General features: G+C 48.6%; 6 non-coding genes across 6 annotated transcripts; 3 read left to right on the forward strand and 3 right to left on the reverse strand.

Annotated features, from left to right (window-relative positions):
• Positions 1–1334: 1334 nt before the first annotated feature.
• trnak-cuu (transfer RNA lysine (anticodon CUU)) lies at positions 1335–1407 on the reverse strand. Its single transcript has one exon. It is a non-coding gene; the product is annotated as a tRNA-Lys (tRNA).
• Positions 1408–2579: 1172 nt separating this feature from the next.
• Positions 2580–2662, forward strand: trnal-cag (transfer RNA leucine (anticodon CAG)). The gene has a single exon. It is a non-coding gene; the product is annotated as a tRNA-Leu (tRNA).
• A 2798-nt stretch (positions 2663–5460) lies between these two features.
• trnak-cuu (transfer RNA lysine (anticodon CUU)) lies at positions 5461–5533 on the reverse strand. Its single transcript has one exon. It is a non-coding gene; the product is annotated as a tRNA-Lys (tRNA).
• Positions 5534–6705: 1172 nt separating this feature from the next.
• On the forward strand, positions 6706–6788 carry trnal-cag (transfer RNA leucine (anticodon CAG)). Its single transcript has one exon. It is a non-coding gene; the product is annotated as a tRNA-Leu (tRNA).
• A 2788-nt stretch (positions 6789–9576) lies between these two features.
• trnak-cuu (transfer RNA lysine (anticodon CUU)) lies at positions 9577–9649 on the reverse strand. Its single transcript has one exon. It is a non-coding gene; the product is annotated as a tRNA-Lys (tRNA).
• A 1172-nt stretch (positions 9650–10821) lies between these two features.
• Positions 10822–10904, forward strand: trnal-cag (transfer RNA leucine (anticodon CAG)). Its single transcript has one exon. It is a non-coding gene; the product is annotated as a tRNA-Leu (tRNA).
• The last annotated feature ends 632 nt before the right edge of the window (positions 10905–11536 follow it).

Raw genomic sequence — 11536 nt, forward strand, 5'->3', positions numbered from 1 at the left:
ATGGAGAAAAACAACGGCTGTGCGTCTCTGTCGGCTTGATTCAGTTTAATGCAAGTATTCATTCTCCTCCTGGAAAATACAGCTTGCGAAAGATGAAATACAATTCTTGGCTTTTCTGGGTGAGTGCAGAAGAAATCCTGCCGGCTGGCAGAAGAATTCCAGCCTTTTTTACTCTTTAACCAGAAACTTGCGAATGATACAAAGCAAGCGGGGTGCGTTTCTGTGCAGCTGTTAACTGAACAGCTGCTGCTTCAAGCCCACCCAGGGCTCATTCCGATTTCAACATCATGCCCCCTGAAGGTAGACTGGATTTCTTTGCGAAGCATTCACCTTTTGGACGTTTCAGGAAAGGTGCGTGTCGATGCCAGACTTGAAAAGCTTTCCATACAAAGAAACAACATAGTGCTTTTGATTGATGGGAAACGGCAAGAGCGGTTTGAGCAGCTCCGGCCTCTCAACCGCTTTACAATGTGATCGGCACCTCGGTAGCCAGTTTAGAAGGCTGAAAAGGATGCTGGAAGCACAGCGACGTTCTAAAACCAGCGCTTGAAAAGCATCTGCATACATAAAATGTCCATTTCCCCAAAGCTGAATCTGCATCTTCAGAAGATTGTCAGCTATACGTTTTCGTTCTTTGTTTCCTTTTTTTACGACAAGCTTTCGAGAAATGAACTGTCTATTGTGATGAAGGCTGCATTAGAAATTGTGCATCTAGCTTAGTTCAATGAAATCGGGAGGTGCACCTGTCTCAAGCGGATGGCTCTTTGCAGGCACACTACGGAAACCTGCGGGCGCAAGTTGGGAGAAGTGACTCTTGCAGAGTGTTGAGCTTCGAGAAGAGGGCTCCGCTCAGGAAGATATTTCCACATGTTGAAGAGTCGCTTTTCGCCCTTTCTTTCCCACATTTTTCCAGTGCGGTTATTGATCGCGTTCAAAATGTTTTCCCAACGTACGTGTTACCTGCAAAATCACAGTGAAACTGTTATGGCGAAAAGATTCCTAATAGTTATTGTATTAGAATAGCTCTCCAATTTCTTAGCCTTCGTACACGCAATGTTTAAGGAAACGCTAGAGTAAATGAAACTGTAAATAGACAGGAGCTCTTCTTAGTTTTCATACAAGTTATGATGGCTGCAGCTCCTATCTGCGTCCGGGTGACCGGAGCCAAGGGATTATCTGCGGAACCTCTGATTTATCTCTCGGGCAAGGAGCTAGATACGCCCTTTTCATCTCGGTTTGATCACACCTGTGCATTAAAACGCAGTGCTCGGTACCATCGAGGTGTAAGAGGTTCAAGGATGAGCGGGAAACTTTGTTAATAAGGAGACGGGCACCGCCCAACGTGGGGCTCGAACCCACGACCCTGAGATTAAGAGTCTCATGCTCTACCGACTGAGCTAGCCGGGCGCCGGTGGAGCTGGTGGTTAACTTGTCCCTGTTGACGGCAATTTGACAAGGTATACTTCCTGGCTTTTCATCATGTGCTGACCGGATTCGAGAGTAGCACACCCTGTTCTTTGTTGATTACTGTACCTCCAGCAGCGCAAATGTCAGTAATCATTGAAATGTACGACCTACAATCTCCTCAGCATGCCCGCGTGGACTCCTCAGTGATCATCCTTCTACGTTCTGCTGTAGTTTTCATGCAAGTGAAAACCGTGCTCCAAATAACAGCGGCACAGTTGTATCCTGCGGTAAGCATTCTTCTAATTCCATCGTTTTGCTCCAGGTAAAAGGTAGCGCATCATAGTGTTGATATTCCAAGGTTTCAGAGTCCGTATTGGATGGCTTGGATGCAGACATCGCTCAGAGCTCCCAGTATGATTTTCCCGAGTTCAGTTTTGCAGTGTTTTAGTGCTTTACTACTTCCAGTGGGCCTTTGAATGCTCTGCTAAGTAGAGACGTGACATAATTACTAATGCGACCGAGTGTGCTGGCTGTTCCTGGTTCGTAATGATTAACGCGAGAAATCAATATAAACATAACTGCTTCGATTTCGAGGTTCAGTTGAAGCTTTCAAAGAAACTATCAAAGACCTCAGAACAACCGAAGACACATTTGGTCATCTCCGTATTGGTGAAGATTAAAGAGTCCCGCAAGTGTCAAGCTTGCACAAACACACACGAGAGAGAAACTCAGGACAGAATTTAAAGAAAGGGAGATGCAGACTATTTGAAGGCACTTTGCTAACCCAATGGCATGCTTAGGAATCGTGCATAGGACACATGTAGCAGAGGATGGTTTCGATCCATCGACCTCTGGGTTATGGGCCCAGCACGCTTCCGCTGCGCCACTCTGCTGACGGCCTCTCTGCGTGTGGCGCACAACTGCTCTTTTTATTTCCTACATAAGTGATGAAAGAGTTGAAAGTTTCAACGACAAACGCAGACGTCACTTTGAGCGCTTGGTGTTGTAGCACAAATCATCACATGCTGCTCTACACTGGATTATAAAAGCCGACACATTTTCCAAACATTTTAATGCTGGAGTCACACTGTAGTATTAATAACAGTGCGATACTCGAGGAGCGTAGTGGGATCGCGGTGGCTCATCAGACCGCCCCGGGACAGGGGGCCCGCGTCAGGATGGCCGAGCGGTCTAAGGCGCTGCGTTCAGGTCGCAGTCTCCCCTGGAGGCGTGGGTTCGAATCCCACTCCTGACAAAAAGCTTGCTCAGTGCCGTCTCCAGTCGGGTGCAAATGGGTGCAAATGGGTGAAGCAGCCTGACGCAGGGAACGTGCGCCGATAGGCGTAGGTGTATCCCCTGCCTCTTCCGATTTAGCTCGTGCTCCATAGGATAGAAGCGGATGCTCTGGCTTTTTGACTCGAATATAACCTGATCACAACAGAAGGCCGTGCAGCCCAGTGCTGGTTTAAGAATGCCTCGTGTCTTCAGGCCCCTATTCCTTCAGGTTACCCCTTTGGAACAGTCGTCCGAAAAAGACGGGAAAGGAAAAGCATGTAAGCTCCCACACACTGCGTTAGCATTAGCGGTTGGAATCTGATGGGAGAAAAGCAACCTGGCTCGCCGTCAAGCAATCCATCCCTGGTCTCCCACGTGACAGGCGGGGATACGCACCACTATACTAACGAGGAGCGCTTGCTTGGCGCTTGAAGACACTTCCTCTTGCGGCTACTACTGTTTCCGGTTTCGTCTTTTCTTTTCATTCCTCCCAGAGGAGCGCATGAAAACGTTTCCATCTGCGCCATCCTCACCCCTCCAATGCTATGGTCCCTGCTCCTCCTGGTGCACTGCAAACACTCATTCAGCCGGTTCTTTCAGTTTGAATAATTAGGTCTTCAAAGGCTGGAAGTAGGGCGCAAGACATGCCAATGCCAAAAGCGTGGCTGTGTGCTTCCAGCTGTGAAATGTCACTGGTGGATGTTGAAGACATTACTTCCAAGGCAGCAGGTCCAAGCGATTTAGCGTTTGTACAAGAAGCAGGAAGAGAGAAACAGCACTCCGCCTTTTTCTGGGCAGGCCGAAGCGACAGGAGAAGGGCGCCGTAGTCGGCAGGATTCGAGCCGACGCGGGGAGACCCCAATGGCTTTCTAGCCCATCGCCTTAACCGCTCGGCCACGACTACAGGGAGCGCCGCCGCCGCCGGCTTGCGATCATTTAACACGGAGGGCGAGGCGGCGGAGGTAACCTTTTTCAATGTCGCTCTCCGTTTCCCCAGAAAAAAAGCCAAATGACATGCTAGCACTCGGACACCCTTCAGAAGACTGAAGGGTGGCTTAAAGCTGGAAGGATTAGGTCTCCCCGTTCCGACGCGACAATCGAACTTCCTTAGGCAGAGAGAAAGCAACATCGAGGAGCGTCAACAAGACTTTAGAAGCTGCGCCACACGCCACTTTCAGTCGCAGACACAGCAGTTTTAAAGGCAGGAATCGCCTTTGCGAACGCCATGAGAAACAGAACGCAAGCTCAGGTCCTGCGGTTTAACAAACAGCCACGGCTTTCATGCGACTGGACATTTCTTTTCTGGAGCGAATTCACTTTCAACTTCAAGAAATTCACACAACTTGCGAAATACGAAATACAAATCTGGCTCATCGCTGCACAAGAAATACCGCCGGCTGGCAAGAAAATGACAACGGTGTTTTTCCTTAACGAAAAACTTCCCATGGAGAAAAACAACGGCTGTGCGTCTCTGTCGGCTTGATTCAGTTTAATGCAAGTATTCATTCTCCTCCTGGAAAATACAGCTTGCGAAAGATGAAATACAATTCTTGGCTTTTCTGGGTGAGTGCAGAAGAAATCCTGCCGGCTGGCAGAAGAATTCCAGCCTTTTTTACTCTTTAACCAGAAACTTGCGAATGATACAAAGCAAGCGGGGTGCGTTTCTGTGCAGCTGTTAACTGAACAGCTGCTGCTTCAAGCCCACCCAGGGCTCATTCCGATTTCAACATCATGCCCCCTGAAGGTAGACTGGATTTCTTTGCGAAGCATTCACCTTTTGGACGTTTCAGGAAAGGTGCGTGTCGATGCCAGACTTGAAAAGCTTTCCATACAAAGAAACAACATAGTGCTTTTGATTGATGGGAAACGGCAAGAGCGGTTTGAGCAGCTCCGGCCTCTCAACCGCTTTACAATGTGATCGGCACCTCGGTAGCCAGTTTAGAAGGCTGAAAAGGATGCTGGAAGCACAGCGACGTTCTAAAACCAGCGCTTGAAAAGCATCTGCATACATAAAATGTCCATTTCCCCAAAGCTGAATCTGCATCTTCAGAAGATTGTCAGCTATACGTTTTCGTTCTTTGTTTCCTTTTTTTACGACAAGCTTTCGAGAAATGAACTGTCTATTGTGATGAAGGCTGCATTAGAAATTGTGCATCTAGCTTAGTTCAATGAAATCGGGAGGTGCACCTGTCTCAAGCGGATGGCTCTTTGCAGGCACACTACGGAAACCTGCGGGCGCAAGTTGGGAGAAGTGACTCTTGCAGAGTGTTGAGCTTCGAGAAGAGGGCTCCCCTCAGGAAGATATTTCCACATGTTGAAGAGTCGCTTTTCGCCCTTTCTTTCCCACATTTTTCCAGTGCGGTTATTGATCGCGTTCAAAATGTTTTCCCAACGTACGTGTTACCTGCAAAATCACAGTGAAACTGTTATGCCCAAAAGATTCCTAATAGTTATTGTATTAGAATAGCTCTCCAATTTCTTAGCCTTCGTACACACAATGTTTAAGGAAACGCTAGAGTAAATGAAACTGTAAATAGACAGGAGCTCTTCTTAGTTTTCATACAAGTTATGATGGCTGCAGCTCCTATCTGCGTCCGGGTGACCGGAGCCAAGGGATTATCTGCGGAACCTTTGATTTATCTCTCGGGCAAGGAGCTAGATACGCCCTTTTCATCTCGGTTTGATCACACCTGTGCATTAAAACGCAGTGCTCGGTACCATCGAGGTGTAAGAGGTTCAAGGATGAGCGGGAAACTTTGTTAATAAGGAGACGGGCACCGCCCAACGTGGGGCTCGAACCCACGACCCTGAGATTAAGAGTCTCATGCTCTACCGACTGAGCTAGCCGGGCGCCGGTGGAGCTGGTGGTTAACTTGTCCCTGTTGACGGCAATTTGACAAGGTATACTTCCTGGCTTTTCATCATGTGCTGACCGGATTCGAGAGTAGCACACCCTGTTCTTTGTTGATTACTGTACCTCCAGCAGCGCAAATGTCAGTAATCATTGAAATGTACGACCTACAATCTCCTCAGCATGCCCGCGTGGACTCCTCAGTGATCATCCTTCTACGTTCTGCTGTAGTTTTCATGCAAGTGAAAACCGTGCTCCAAATAACAGCGGCACAGTTGTATCCTGCGGTAAGCATTCTTCTAATTCCATCGTTTTGCTCCAGGTAAAAGGTAGCGCATCATAGTGTTGATATTCCAAGGTTTCAGAGTCCGTATTGGATGGCTTGGATGCAGACATCGCTCAGAGCTCCCAGTATGATTTTCCCGAGTTCAGTTTTGCAGTGTTTTAGTGCTTTACTACTTCCAGTGGGCCTTTGAATGCTCTGCTAAGTAGAGACGTGACATAATTACTAATGCGACCGAGTGTGCTGGCTGTTCCTGGTTCGTAATGATTAACGCGAGAAATCAATATAAACATAACTGCTTCGATTTCGAGGTTCAGTTGAAGCTTTCAAAGAAACTATCAAAGACCTCAGAACAACCGAAGACACATTTGGTCATCTCCGTATTGGTGAAGATTAAAGAGTCCCACAAGTGTCAAGCTTGCACAAACACACACGAGAGAGAAACTCAGGACAGAATTTAAAGAAAGGGAGATGCAGACTATTTGAAGGCACTTTGCTAACCCAATGGCATGCTTAGGAATCGTGCATAGGACACATGTAGCAGAGGATGGTTTCGATCCATCGACCTCTGGGTTATGGGCCCAGCACGCTTCCGCTGCGCCACTCTGCTGACGGCCTCTCTGCGTGTGGCGCACAACTGCTCTTTTTATTTCCTACATAAGTGATGAAAGAGTTGAAAGTTTCAACGACAAACGCAGACGTCACTTTGAGCGCTTGGTGTTGTAGCACAAATCATCACATGCTGCTCTACACTGGATTATAAAAGCCGACACATTTTCCAAACATTTTAATGCTGGAGTCACACTGTAGTATTAATAACAGTGCGATACTCGAGGAGCGTAGTGGGATCGCGGTGGCTCATCAGACCGCCCCGGGACAGGGGGCCCGCGTCAGGATGGCCGAGCGGTCTAAGGCGCTGCGTTCAGGTCGCAGTCTCCCCTGGAGGCGTGGGTTCGAATCCCACTCCTGACAAAAAGCTTGCTCAGTGCCGTCTCCAGTCGGGTGCAAATGGGTGAAGCAGCCTGACGCAGGGAACGTGCGCCGATAGGCGTAGGTGTATCCCCTGCCTCTTCCGATTTAGCTCGTGCTCCATAGGATGGAAGCGGATGCTCTGGCTTTTTGACTCGAATATAACCTGATCACAACAGAAGGCCGTGCAGCCCAGTGCTGGTTTAAGAATGCCTCGTGTCTTCAGGCCCCTATTCCTTCAGGTTACCCCTTTGGAACAGTCGTCCGAAAAAGACGGGAAAGGAAAAGCATGTAAGCTCCCACACACTGCGTTAGCATTAGCGGTTGGAATCTGATGGGAGAAAAGCAACCTGGCTCGCCGTCAAGCAATCCATCCCTGGTCTCCCACGTGACAGGCGGGGATACGCACCACTATACTAACGAGGAGCGCTTGCTTGGCGCTTGAAGACACTTCCTCTTGCGGCTACTACTGTTTCCGGTTTCGTCTTTTCTTTTCATTCCTCCCAGAGGAGCGCATGAAAACGTTTCCATCTGCGCCATCCTCACCCCTCCAATGCTATGGTCCCTGCTCCTCCTGGTGCACTGCAAACACTCATTCAGCCGGTTCTTTCAGTTTGAATAATTAGGTCTTCAAAGGCTGGAAGTAGGGCGCAAGACATGCCAATGCCAAAAGCGTGGCTGTGTGCTTCCAGCTGTGAAATGTCACTGGTGGATGTTGAAGACATTACTTCCAAGGCAGCAGGTCCAAGCGATTTAGCGTTTGTACAAGAAGCAGGAAGAGAGAAACAGCACTCCGCCTTTTTCTGGGCAGGCCGAAGCGACAGGAGAAGGGCGCCGTAGTCGGCAGGATTCGAGCCGACGCGGGGAGACCCCAATGGCTTTCTAGCCCATCGCCTTAACCGCTCGGCCACGACTACAGGGAGCGCCGCCGCCGCCGGCTTGCGATCATTTAACACGGAGGGCGAGGCGGCGGAGGTAACCTTTTTCAATGTCGCTCTCCGTTTCCCCAGAAAAAAAGCCAAATGACATGCTAGCACTCGGACACCCTTCAGAAGACTGAAGGGTGGCTTAAAGCTGGAAGGATTAGGTCTCCCCGTTCCGACGCGACAATCGAACTTCCTTAGGCAGAGAGAAAGCAACATCGAGGAGCGTCAACAAGACTTTAGAAGCTGCGCCACACGCCACTTTCAGTCGCAGACACAGCAGTTTTAAAGGCAGGAATCGCCTTTGCGAACGCCATGAGAAACAGAACGCAAGCTCAGGTCCTGCGGTTTAACAAACAGCCACGGCTTTCATGCGACTGGACATTTCTTTTCTGGAGCGAATTCACTTTCAACTTCAAGAAATTCACACAACTTGCGAAATACGAAATACAAATCTGGCTCATCGCTGCACAAGAAATACCGCCGGCTGGCAAGAAAATGACAACGGTGTTTTTCCTTAACGAAAAACTTCCCATGGAGAAAAACAACGGCTGTGCGTCTCTGTCGGCTTGATTCAGTTTAATGCAAGTATTCATTCTCCTCCTGGAAAATACAGCTTGCGAAAGATGAAATACAATTCTTGGCTTTTCTGGGTGAGTGCAGAAGAAATCCTGCCGGCTGGCAGAAGAATTCCAGCCTTTTTTACTCTTTAACCAGAAACTTGCGAATGATACAAAGCAAGCGGGGTGCGTTTCTGTGCAGCTGTTAACTGAACAGCTGCTGCTTCAAGCCCACCCAGGGCTCATTCCGATTTCAACATCATGCCCCCTGAAGGTAGACTGGATTTCTTTGCGAAGCATTCACCTTTTGGACGTTTCAGGAAAGGTGCGTGTCGATGCCAGACTTGAAAAGCTTTCCATACAAAGAAACAACATAGTGCTTTTGATTGATGGGAAACGGCAAGAGCGGTTTGAGCAGCTCCGGCCACTCAACCGCTTTACAATGTGATCGGCACCTCGGTAGCCAGTTTAGAAGGCTGAAAAGGATGCTGGAAGCACAGCGACGTTCTAAAACCAGCGCTTGAAAAGCATCTGCATACATAAAATGTCCATTTCCCCAAAGCTGAATCTGCATCTTCAGAAGATTGTCAGCTATACGTTTTCGTTCTTTGTTTCCTTTTTTTACGACAAGCTTTCGAGAAATGAACTGTCTATTGTGATGAAGGCTGCATTAGAAATTGTGCATCTAGCTTAGTTCAATGAAATCGGGAGGTGCACCTGTCTCAAGCGGATGGCTCTTTGCAGGCACACTACGGAAACCTGCGGGCGCAAGTTGGGAGAAGTGACTCTTGCAGAGTGTTGAGCTTCGAGAAGAGGGCTCCGCTCAGGAAGATATTTCCACATGTTGAAGAGTCGCTTTTCGCCCTTTCTTTCCCACATTTTTCCAGTGCGGTTATTGATCGCGTTCAAAATGTTTTCCCAACGTACGTGTTACCTGCAAAATCACAGTGAAACTGTTATGCCCAAAAGATTCCTAATAGTTATTGTATTAGAATAGCTCTCCAATTTCTTAGCCTTCGTACACGCAATGTTTAAGGAAACGCTAGAGTAAATGAAACTGTAAATAGACAGGAGCTCTTCTTAGTTTTCATACAAGTTATGATGGCTGCAGCTCCTATCTGCGTCCGGGTGACCGGAGCCAAGGGATTATCTGCGGAACCTCTGATTTATCTCTCGGGCAAGGAGCTAGATACGCCCTTTTCATCTCGGTTTGATCACACCTGTGCATTAAAACGCAGTGCTCGGTACCATCGAGGTGTAAGAGGTTCAAGGATGAGCGGGAAACTTTGTTAATAAGGAGACGGGCACCGCCCAACGTGGGGCTCGAACCCACGACCCTGAGATTAAGAGTCTCATGCTCTACCGACTGAGCTAGCCGGGCGCCGGTGGAGCTGGTGGCTAACTTGTCCCTGTTGACGGCAATTTGACAAGGTATACTTCCTGGCTTTTCATCATGTGCTGACCGGATTCGAGAGTAGCACACCCTGTTCTTTGTTGATTACTGTACCTCCAGCAGCGCAAATGTCAGTAATCATTGAAATGTACGACCTACAATCTCCTCAGCATGCCCGCGTGGACTCCTCAGTGATCATCCTTCTACGTTCTGCTGTAGTTTTCATGCAAGTGAAAACCGTGCTCCAAATAACAGCGGCACAGTTGTATCCTGCGGTAAGCATTCTTCTAATTCCATCGTTTTGCTCCAGGTAAAAGGTAGCGCATCATAGTGTTGATATTCCAAGGTTTCAGAGTCCGTATTGGATGGCTTGGATGCAGACATCGCTCAGAGCTCCCAGTATGATTTTCCCGAGTTCAGTTTTGCAGTGTTTTAGTGCTTTACTACTTCCAGTGGGCCTTTGAATGCTCTGCTAAGTAGAGACGTGACATAATTACTAATGCGACCGAGTGTGCTGGCTGTTCCTGGTTCGTAATGATTAACGCGAGAAATCAATATAAACATAACTGCTTCGATTTCGAGGTTCAGTTGAAGCTTTCAAAGAAACTATCAAAGACCTCAGAACAACCGAAGACACATTTGGTCATCTCCGTATTGGTGAAGATTAAAGAGTCCCGCAAGTGTCAAGCTTGCACAAACACACACGAGAGAGAAACTCAGGACAGAATTTAAAGAAAGGGAGATGCAGACTATTTGAAGGCACTTTGCTAACCCAATGGCATGCTTAGGAATCGTGCATAGGACACATGTAGCAGAGGATGGTTTCGATCCATCGACCTCTGGGTTATGGGCCCAGCACGCTTCCGCTGCGCCACTCTGCTGACGGCCTCTCTGCGTGTGGCGCACAACTGCTCTTTTTATTTCCTACATAAGTGATGAAAGAGTTGAAAGTTTCAACGACAAACGCAGACGTCACTTTGAGCGCTTGGTGTTGTAGCACAAATCATCACATGCTGCTCTACACTGGATTATAAAAGCCGACACATTTTCCAAACATTTTAATGCTGGAGTCACACTGTAGTATTAATAACAGTGCGATACTCGAGGAGCGTAGTGGGATCGCGGTGGCTCATCAGACCGCCCCGGGACAGGGGGCCCGCGTCAGGATGGCCGAGCGGTCTAAGGCGCTGCGTTCAGGTCGCAGTCTCCCCTGGAGGCGTGGGTTCGAATCCCACTCCTGACAAAAAGCTTGCTCAGTGCCGTCTCCAGTCGGGTGCAAATGGGTGCAAATGGGTGAAGCAGCCTGACGCAGGGAACGTGCGCCGATAGGCGTAGGTGTATCCCCTGCCTCTTCCGATTTAGCTCGTGCTCCATAGGATAGAAGCGGATGCTCTGGCTTTTTGACTCGAATATAACCTGATCACAACAGAAGGCCGTGCAGCCCAGTGCTGGTTTAAGAATGCCTCGTGTCTTCAGGCCCCTATTCCTTCAGGTTTCCCCTTTGGAACAGTCGTCCGAAAAAGACGGGAAAGGAAAAGCATGTAAGCTCCCACACACTGCGTTAGCATTAGCGGTTGGAATCTGATGGGAGAAAAGCAACCTGGCTCGCCGTCAAGCAATCCATCCCTGGTCTCCCACGTGACAGGCGGGGATACGCACCACTATACTAACGAGGAGCGCTTGCTTGGCGCTTGAAGACACTTCCTCTTGCGGCTACTACTGTTTCCGGTTTCGTCTTTTCTTTTCATTCCTCCCAGAGGAGCGCATGAAAACGTTTCCATCTGCGCCATCCTCACCCCTCCAATGCTATGGTCCCTGCTCCTCCTGGTGCACTGCAAACACTCATTCAGCCGGTTCTTTCAGTTTGAATAATTA

Source organism: Lepisosteus oculatus, unplaced genomic scaffold (assembly GCF_040954835.1).
Source record: "Lepisosteus oculatus isolate fLepOcu1 unplaced genomic scaffold, fLepOcu1.hap2 HAP2_SCAFFOLD_39, whole genome shotgun sequence".
Taxonomy (NCBI): Eukaryota; Metazoa; Chordata; class Actinopteri; order Semionotiformes; family Lepisosteidae; genus Lepisosteus; species Lepisosteus oculatus.